General features: G+C 44.9%; 1 non-coding gene across 1 annotated transcript; it reads right to left on the bottom strand.

Moving 5' to 3' along the window:
• Positions 1-5,816: 5,816 nt before the first annotated feature.
• Positions 5,817-5,923, bottom strand: LOC133061104 (U6 spliceosomal RNA). The gene has a single exon (XR_009693934.1). It is a non-coding gene; the product is annotated as a U6 spliceosomal RNA (small nuclear RNA).
• Positions 5,924-9,634: the final 3,711 nt, after the last annotated feature.

Below are 9,634 nucleotides of genomic sequence, written 5' to 3'. Positions count from 1 at the left end.
GTGATCCACACAGTCAAAGGCTTTGGCATAGTCAATAAAGCAAAAATAGATGTTTTTCTGGAACTCTCTTGCTTTTTCAATGATCCAGTGGATGTTGGCAATTTGATCTCTGGTTCCTCTGCCTTTTCTAAAACCAGCTTGAAAATCTGGAAGTTCTTGGTTCACGTATTGTTGAAGCCTGGCTTGGAGAATTTTGAGCATTATTTTACTACTGTGTGAAATGAATGCAACTGTGCAGTAGTTTGAGCATTCTTTGGCATTGCCTTTCTTTGGGATTGGAATGAAAACTGACCTTTTCCAGTCCTGTGGCCACTGCTGAGTTTTCCAAATTTGTTGGCATATTGAGTGCAGCACTTTCACAGCATCATCTTTTAGGATTTGAAATAGCTCAACTGGAATTCCATCACCTCCACTAGCTTTGTTCATGGAATGAACTTATTAGTAGATAAATTAAAAAGTGGGAAAAGTTGTAATTTTAAAGTACTCAGTAAGCTAGTTTCTGTTACTACATGTAATTAAAAGAAGAAAAGGGAATTTTAAAAGCCATTTTGAATTTAAACATTTCACTAATTCTGATTGTAATTTTGCTCTACTAGACTGATTTTCTCACTCTCTTTTTGTTTTTGCCAGACATACTAAGAGATGGGACTTTAGTGGCTGAGAAAACAATGATCTTTTCCTTTGTTGTAGATTCAGGTATTCTAAATCAATGACATGTGAGTTGATCAGTTTTTCGTAATACTTTGTTTATTATTAGGGAAAAAAGAATTTTGGTTCCATAATCCAGGCCTACAAAAATTTTCAGCAAAATTTTTACCCACTGAGCCACAAAGGAAGCCCAAGAATACTAGAATTGGTAGCCTATCCCTTCTGCAGTGGATCTTCCTGACCCAGGAATCGAACTGGGGTCTCTAGCCTTGCAGGTGGATTCTTTACCAAATGAGCTATCAGGGAAGACCCTGAGCAAAATTAGCCTATATAAATAAGATCAAATTTATGTCTGTACATTTTTCTAAAGGGGCTGTACCAATGGCCAATAAACACACAGAAAAGATGCTCAACACCATTAGCCCTCAGGAAAATGCAAAGTAAACTACAATGAAATATACTTCACATTCACTAGCTACAATCAGAAAGACAGATAATGACAAGTTTTGGTGAGGACATGGAGATATTGGAACTCTCCACACATCACATACTGGCAGGAATATAAAATGGGGCAGCTGCTTTGGGAAACAGTCTGGAAGTTCCTCAAAAGGTTAAACAGAGAGCTACCATATGACCCAACAATTCTTACCCCAGAGTATGTACCCCAAAGAAATGAAGATATCTTGCCACACAAAAACTTGTAAGCAAATGTTTGTAGCTGCATTCTTTATACTAGCCCCAAAGTGGAAGCAATCAAATGATGAATGTATAAAGAAAATGTGGCGTGTCCACACAATGGAATATTATTCAGCAATAAAAAGGCACGAAGGGCTTCCCTGGTGGCTCAGTGGTAAAGAATTCACCTGTCAATGCAGGAGACACAGGTTTGATCCCTGATCTGGGAAGATCCCACATGCCACAGAGCAACCAAGCCCATGTGCCACAACTACTGAAGCCTGAGTACCCTAGAACCCATGCTCCACAACAAGAGAAGCCACTGCAAGGAGAAGCCCGTGTACCACAACGAAAGAGTAGCCTGTGCAGCTATGAAGACCCAGCACAGTAAAAAATAATAAATATTAATAAACAAAAATTTTAAAAAGGAATGAAATACTGATACCAGCTTCAACATGGGTGAATCTTGAAAACATTTGCTAACTGACACAAGTCAGACACAAAAGACCATACACGTTATATGACTCCATTTATATGAAATGTCCAGAACAGGCAAATCCATAAAACCAGAAAGTAGGTTAGTGGTTTTGCCAGGGGCTGGGTGAATGGGAGAGGGAGTGTTGGGGAATGACTGCTGATGGTTATGAGTCTCCTTTCGGGATGATGAAAATGTTCTAAAATTATATTATGGTTGATGGTTGCACAGTCCTGTGAGTATGCCAAAACCCACTAAACTGTGCCCTTTAAAAAGTGAATTTTATGGTATGAGAATTATATCCCAATAAGCTAGTATCATTTCTGATTGTAATCACATCATGACAAGACTTCCATTGAGTTTGGAAGGTCTGTTTCATGTGCAGGCTTCACAACATTCGCTTTGGTGTGATTTCCAGGAGGGCTCTTAAGAAAACAAAGTAGTCAAATCAGACTCTTGGATTCCCAAGAGACACATGTGAAGGCCCATCCAGAGAAATATCAACAACTCAGTTAGAAATTTCATTTAAAAAGCTATATTGAGCACCTACAATATGTTAGGGAGTGTTCTAGAAACTTGACTATGTCAACAAATAAAATTTAAGGACTGATTTTAGTTACGCTGCTTCTCATAAGCATTCGTGTGTGCTAAGTCACTTCAGTCATGTCTGACTCCGTGTGATCCTATGGACTGTAGCCCACCAGTTTCCTCTGTCCATGAGATTGTCCAGGCAAGAATGCTGGGGTGGGTTGCCATTTCCTTCTCCAGGGGATCTTTCTGACCCAAGGATTGAACCTGTGTCTCTTATGTCTCCTGTGTTGGTAGGCAGGTTCTTTACCATTAGTGCCACCTGGGAAGCAGAAGGTACTTCTAAACTAATCACTCCAGGAAAAGTAGCAGCAGGTATTATTGATTGATAGCAAGGATTTGTGACTTCCCTCCTGCTATTTTTTGGAGAGATTTGACCCACTTCAAGAAAAAAGGAGATGTGAAGATACAGCCTTTGAAACAGTTTTTTTTTTTTTTTTTAAATCCCATACTTAAAGAGAGTCAGTAGCAGTTAAGAATGACTTTGGCTATAAATAATAGAAATCCCAACAGTGCTGGCTTGAACAAAGAGGATATTGTTTTTCTAAAAAAATGTAGAGGTGAGGAGTTGATCAGTGACTTGAAAGATCACCAAGAACCTAGGATCAGTCCTTTTTTTCCTACTCTGGCTTCTCAGTGTATTGGCCTTTTGTCTTTGTGTTTGTTACCTGTGGTCACCAGATGGTGCCCAGCACTCGGTACCATGTCCTCTTACCAGTGCCCAGGGAGGAAGAGAGGGGTAAAGTCCAAAAATTTTTCTCCTCTGGAGGTTCGATGTATTCTGGAAACCTTTCCCAGTATCATTGACTGGAACATGATCATGAGCTATATCAGTGCATGATGTACATAGCCAGTGAGGTGGCCATGGTTTGCTGATTAAGGCTGGGTGCAGTTGGGACTGGCTATGGGTTTTCGGCCAAACTGGTTGGCACCATGAATCTCCTTCTGGGACCCATGAGGACAAGGGGGTACACCAATGGCACAAGCTCATTTCAAGCCCCAGCCTGAACCATATGGTGAGACATCCCCTTGGCTGAAGCAAGTCACACGGCTAAGCCCAAAGTCAGGGGACAGGGAGAGCCACTCAGTCCAATATGAGGTCACGGTAGGGGTGAGGTATACTCCTGCTTGTGGGGCGTGCAGGCCACACCTACCTTTCCTAGGCCAGTCAGCGGGGCCCGGATTGCCATGGATGGCTTAGACCAAGCCCGACTCATGAAGTCTTAAGGTGTAGTGGTGAAGAGCATGGTCTATCCTTTGTTGGTGGAATTCTCCAGGCAAGAATACTGGACTGGGTAACCATTCCCTCCTCTAGGGAATCTTCCCGACCCAGGGGTTCAACCTGGGTCTCCTGCATCGCAGGCAGATTCTTTATCGTCTGAGCCACCAGGGAAGCATGGAGAAGGACATAGAGGATCCAATTCCAGCTTCTCTGTCTACCAGCTGTCTGACCTAAGGCGATCAGTTTCACGACTCAGAGTCCTCGTCTGTAAAATGAGGGGAATAATAACACCTGTTGTGAAGACCACAAGTGCTTCTAAAAACGCTTAGCACACAGTGTTGTTTAGTCTCTAAGTCTTGTCTGACTCTTTTGCAACCCCTATAGCCCGCCAGGCTCCTCTGTCCAGGGGATTTTCCTGGCAAGAATACTGGAGTGTGTTGCCATTTCCTCCTCCAGAGGATCTTACCGACCCAGAGATCGAACCCGCATCTCGTGCATTGGCAGGCAGATTCTTTACCACTGAACCACGGAGGAAGCCCTTATCAGCACACAGTAGGGCTGTATAAATGTAGCTCTGATCCTCTGGGGCCAGGGGAGGGGAGGATCTTACTGCTCCAGCTGTCCCTGAAACTGTAGCTCTGCACGTCTTTCTCATTCCTTCCAAACAGCTCACCAGCTAATGCTCTGCAGTTTCTTTTTCCTTAGTAGCCACAGAATTCCCATCCAGTAGCTCTTGACCACCGAGGTTTGCAGTTAATGGTGGCCTCGTACTCAGAAACATGAAACTGAGCGATCTACTGCAGCTTTGTTAGGCTGGAATTGGCCACTTGAATAAAAAGACAGCTCTTGCATTACCTGCTCTCAGGCCAAGCTGGAGAGAGAAAGACTGTCTTCACCAGATGGTCCACGTGCTGGGGCTCCAGACTTCTCGGGGATTCCAAGTGTGTTCATTCCAGAGAATTCTCAATCAAAGAGCAACCCCAGGCAGACACATTTTCACACTAGCATGCCCACAGCATGTGTGGAAAAAAAAAAAAAGCGAAGATCTGTGTAGATCTAAGTCAAACTAATTAGCTGTCAGCTGTATTGCATCTGGAGATCAAATATAAACTGTTGGCATCAAAAACCGTTCCGGTCCCTGTCATTTCCGTTCTCCTGGTACCACGCCATTTTTTGTAGCACGGCCTCAATGTGTTTCTCCATGCTGACGACGATCCAGCAGCCCTCCAAGCGTCTAGTCCCAAGTCATCTGCTATCGGCAATTGTAGTGTCCCTTCATTTCGCGCCAGGTGGAGTTAGGTAGGACTGACTGGGATGAGTAGGTGGGAGTGGGTAATTGCATTGTCAGCATGTCAATTCACAGGATCCTTAACCACTGCTACTGTCCTGTGTGTGTAAAGGTCACAAAGTTCAGGGTCTGAAACAGGCTCATTCTGGCCAGTCTCCTGCTGAATTTTGTCAATTACACCAGGTTGAAGTGGTTTATCAATAGCGGGTTGGAGAGCTGGGGTGTGTGGATTTTTCCTTTCAGGAGAGAGATGTGCATCTGGTGATGGGAGAGTGGCCAGAGAACAGAGCCAGCAGTGGTTTTTATTCTATTTAGGTATTTAAAGTGTTTTTCCCCTGGTGGAAATAATCTGTTTTTGGTTTAAGTTGATTTAAAATTGCAGCCATGTTATCATAAATAATATGACACCTCATCTCTTTAAAGAAGCTTTGAATATGGTTGTGCATTCCCAAGTATACAAATGACAAGTTTTCTTTGTGAATTTGATTCTTTTCCATGGCAAAAGATGTGTAATTTTCAGTACATTTTAAAAATCAAAGAATAGTTGGCATTGGGTACTACTAAGAACTTTCCACTAGGTGGTAGTATGCCTTTAGGTTTTTAATGTGTATCACCAGGGTTCTCAAGCCATGGTCCCTGAACAGCAGCCTCTGCATTGGCTGGGAATTTGTTAGAAATGTGAATCCCTTGGCTCCACCTCAGACCTTCTGAATCAGAAGGTTTTGGAGTGGGGCCCAGTAATCTGTGCTTTAACAGGCCCTCTGGGTGATTTTGTCGTACTCTCAAACTTAAGATCCACTGATCTAATTCAGTTTAGGTCTTTCTGTGATCTGAAAATGCCAGCAATTACCGGCGACGAAGTCTGGTGGGCTTTAGCCACAGGTGCTGATTCAGAGAAGCCACACGTGTCTTTTTTTTTTTTAAATATGGAACGCTTCACGAATTTGCGTGTCATCCTTGCGCAGGGGCCATGCTAATCTTCTCTGTATCGTTCCAATTTTAGTATATGTGCTGCCGAAGCGAGCACCACACGTGTCTTTTATCCTGACTTTTCCCAGTGTCTAAAATGTTCCCCATTGATCATGATTTAGGATTAAAGTATAAAAAGCTCCAGAAGGACGTGAGCCTCTAGAATCAATGTATTAACCATTCTAATCCCCTATTACCAAAGAACTATTCAGATTCTCCCAAGGTGGGAGACCTGGAGTAGTGGTTTGGGCAAGAGCGTGGCAGTGAGGAGAGACCGTATGGGGGAGATGAGAGGCCTGGGTGAAGGCTGGCAGGACACTGACATGCTACCATGAAGTGAAAGCCACTCAGTTGTGTCTGACTCTTTGCGACCCCATGGACCGCATATAGTCCGTGGAATTCTCCAGGCCAGAATCCTGGAGTGGGTAGCCTTTTTCTTCTCCAGGGGATCTTCCCAACCCAGGGATCGAACCCAGGTCTCCCGCAGTGCAGGTGGATTCTTTACTAGCTGAGCCTCAAGGCAAGCCCAGCAAGCTACTAGTGCTCCAAATCTACATACCAACCAGCAAGTCTGCGAACTAGCATCACCTTGACTCATCTGCAAATAAAAACTGTTATAGTCATCTATAATCAACTAAGATGTTTCTTACAGGGACTTTTCATCCACTTACTTTCAAAGGACTTAGAGTGGGCATGCAGGTTCCTAGTGCAGAGAAAAATAAGATCTTTGCTGATAAAACAGAATGGATCACTCGTCAGGCTTCTTTGCACTTATTTCCATTCTTAGTATCAGCTATTAGGCTGGAATTTCTTGAGCATTTTTCCATGTGTTTTAAGCCTGTTTCCTGAGAAGTTTTCAGACATAGCATCTATTGGATTTCTACAACAGCACTGAAAATTACACCTCTATTCTTCCATTTATCAAGCGAAGAAACCACTCAGAGAAGGCAGGTAACTCTTAGATGGAATAGGCAGACCCTGGACTTGAAACCCCTGGAACCAAGTGTGCTCTTAATCAGAACTGGGTGCACTGTTCCTCATTCCCTCCATCTGGAAGGTCTTTCTAATTGTGCTATTCTTGGTGTTCTTTTTATAAACTGGCAGCTAGGCCTTGCAGTCTTATTTAAGTTATTATATTATTACCCTTCCTAGGAAGACTCTAATTAATTAATCATATAGAAATCATTCTCTGTTTCGTCCATTAAGTTAAACTGAGGTCTTTAGAGAGAGGAGCTAGAAGCCTTGTGTGAAGGGGGGCAGTCTCAGGGATGGCTTTGATTAAACATTTCAGAGTCTCAGGCCAGAGGCATCAAGGCAAGAGGCTGATATTCAGAACAGAGGCACCAGCCACTGGCCACCATTGGGTATAGAGAGGGGATCTGACAAAACCAAGCTCTTTGGGCCAGGATCATTCGTTAGACCCAGTTCTAGGTATTGGCCTGTGGAAGAACAAATTACCTGAACCTAGCAAGGGCCCCTGATCTCCATTCTCAGACTGAAGTGGGTAGCTGGTGGAGGCCCTCTTAGTGAGCAGAAAATCCTATAAGGGCATCTGGAAATATTAAGAGACATGCCAGGGTGCATGTTGCTCTTTTATTCCTTGGTGTTTTGTTTGTGGTCTGGGGAAGTGTTGACCGGTGTACAGATCAGAAACAAGTGTGGGTGCCCTTGGAGAAATGCTTGCTCTGAAGGTCTCGGTCTCCTTACTTTTAAAAATTAATTAATTAATTAAAAAATAAAACAGTTAATTGATTAATTTTAAATTAACTTATTATTTTACATTTTTATTTATTTTTGGCTGCATCAGGCCTTATTGTGGCATGTGGGCTTCTCTCGTTGCATTGTGTGGGCTTCTTTGCCCCTTGGCATGTGGGATCTTAGTTCCTTGCCCAGGGATCAAACCTGAGTCTCCTGCGTTGGAAGGCAGAGTTTTAACCACTGAACAGCCAAGGAAGTCCCCTTCACCCTTACTTTTTGCAGGAGATGCTGAAGGTGGAGTAAGGCCTTGGCTTGTGTGGCATAAGGTATTGGTAGTTAGATGCTTTCACGGCCTCAAACCTTCCCCTTCCTTCCCAGTCTGGCCACACTGTTGCAGGACACAGGTGGGAGACGTGGACTTTACAATCACATCACCTGGAGGGAGGCAGCCTTGAGGACACATTCCCCGGAGATTTATTTACCTGTGAAACTGATCTCTTGGAAGACTCCAGAGGACTTATCCTCAACAGGTGACCTCCAACCCGTAGGGGTGAGAGGTGAACATGAAAGCGGATGACCTTGAGGGACTGAGGGGTTGCAGAGGTTGTCTGCTGGCTGGGCAGGTCCAGGGGGACCGAGTGTGTTGCAAGAGAACAGCCAACAGGGACACAGCTTTAACAGAGGATGGACTGAGGAGGATAGGAAGATCACGAAATTTTTAAAAAATGGAGAGGGACTTCCCTGGTGGTCCAATGGCTTAGACTCGGCATTCCCAATGCAGGGGGCCTGGGTTCAATCCCTGGTTGGCAAACTAGATCCCGTAAGTCGCAATCAAGAGTTTGCATGCTGCAATTAAAAGAATCTGCACGCGCAATGAAGGTCCAGGACCCTGTGTGCTGCAGCTAAGACCCAGTGCAGCCATGAAAACAAATAAAATAAATCGATATTAAAAAAAGATGGAGGGTATCAGAAGGGGTCTAAAGATCTATTCCACATCAAGGAAACATCCCACACAGTAGCTCACTTAGTGTGTGTGAAGCCCCCCAAGTGGGTGGTGTGCTTAAAGGCCCAACCGCCAGCCACACATCTTGACAGTTTGACTTGTGTGCTGAGGCTCCCCGCAGAGTCCCAGGCTCCATCTCCCTTCTCCCTGAGTTCCCGCCCATCAGAGCTCAGGTGCCACATGGTACTGACCTTCTGATGGGCACAACTTCGCCTGGATGAGCCCCACACGGGGAGGAGGGGAACTCTGACTTGCTGTGTCCCACGTGCCTGCCGCCCCCTTGGCAGTGCCCTGGATGCCTCTGGAGCATGCAGAGAGCCAGCCAGGGTCTTCTGGGGGCCGGGACTGGAGCGGGGGCCCTCACATTCCTGCCGCTTTCCAGAGCTGTCTCCAAACGCCTGTCAGCTGGTGAAGGCGGGAGTTGTGTGCACCAGCTGCAGCAATCAGGCTGAGTCAGAAGACCTCAGCTCGCAGATAGAAGAAAATTGCTTTGGAAAGAAACAAGCTGCAAATAACCTATAATGACCAGAGCCAGGCCCTGGCCGCTTCACTCTGGCGTTAGTGAAATGTCCCAAGATATTTTTGCAAAGCCCTGAATCTGGCCAGTCCTGAAATGTCCTATGCCAAATGCTTTCTTCGCCTTAATTTTGAAAGTTGGGAGTCTTTTGAAGGCCATCTCCTCTGCAGTTTCAGGTTTACTTACTCTTGACACATCACGAGGCTGTCTGGTGAGCGAGGGCTGTTTATAGGAGCAGATTTTAGGGATCAGTGGCCAAAGCAGGAAAGATTTGGTCCATAATAATACATATTCCTCCAGCAATTCATAAATATTCTTCCACATGGAGAGAAGATTCTGGAAACAAGTGACAGGTTTGGGATCCCTGATGGAGGTTGGAGGGGCCTCTTCAGACACCCTTGGGGCACCGTAGTGACCCGAAGGACACTTTCTGCTGCCCTAAATCCTCCTTACTTTGCTCTTGGATTCTAGAAATGCTCCAGTACCCAAACCACAGACTCCCAGAGGTGTGCCACACAATGAGCAGCTGGGCCTTGGTTTCACCCTGATCA

Source organism: Dama dama, chromosome 8 (assembly GCF_033118175.1).
Source record: "Dama dama isolate Ldn47 chromosome 8, ASM3311817v1, whole genome shotgun sequence".
Taxonomy (NCBI): domain Eukaryota; kingdom Metazoa; phylum Chordata; class Mammalia; order Artiodactyla; family Cervidae; genus Dama; species Dama dama.
This window is presented reverse-complemented; position numbering and strand designations above follow the sequence as displayed.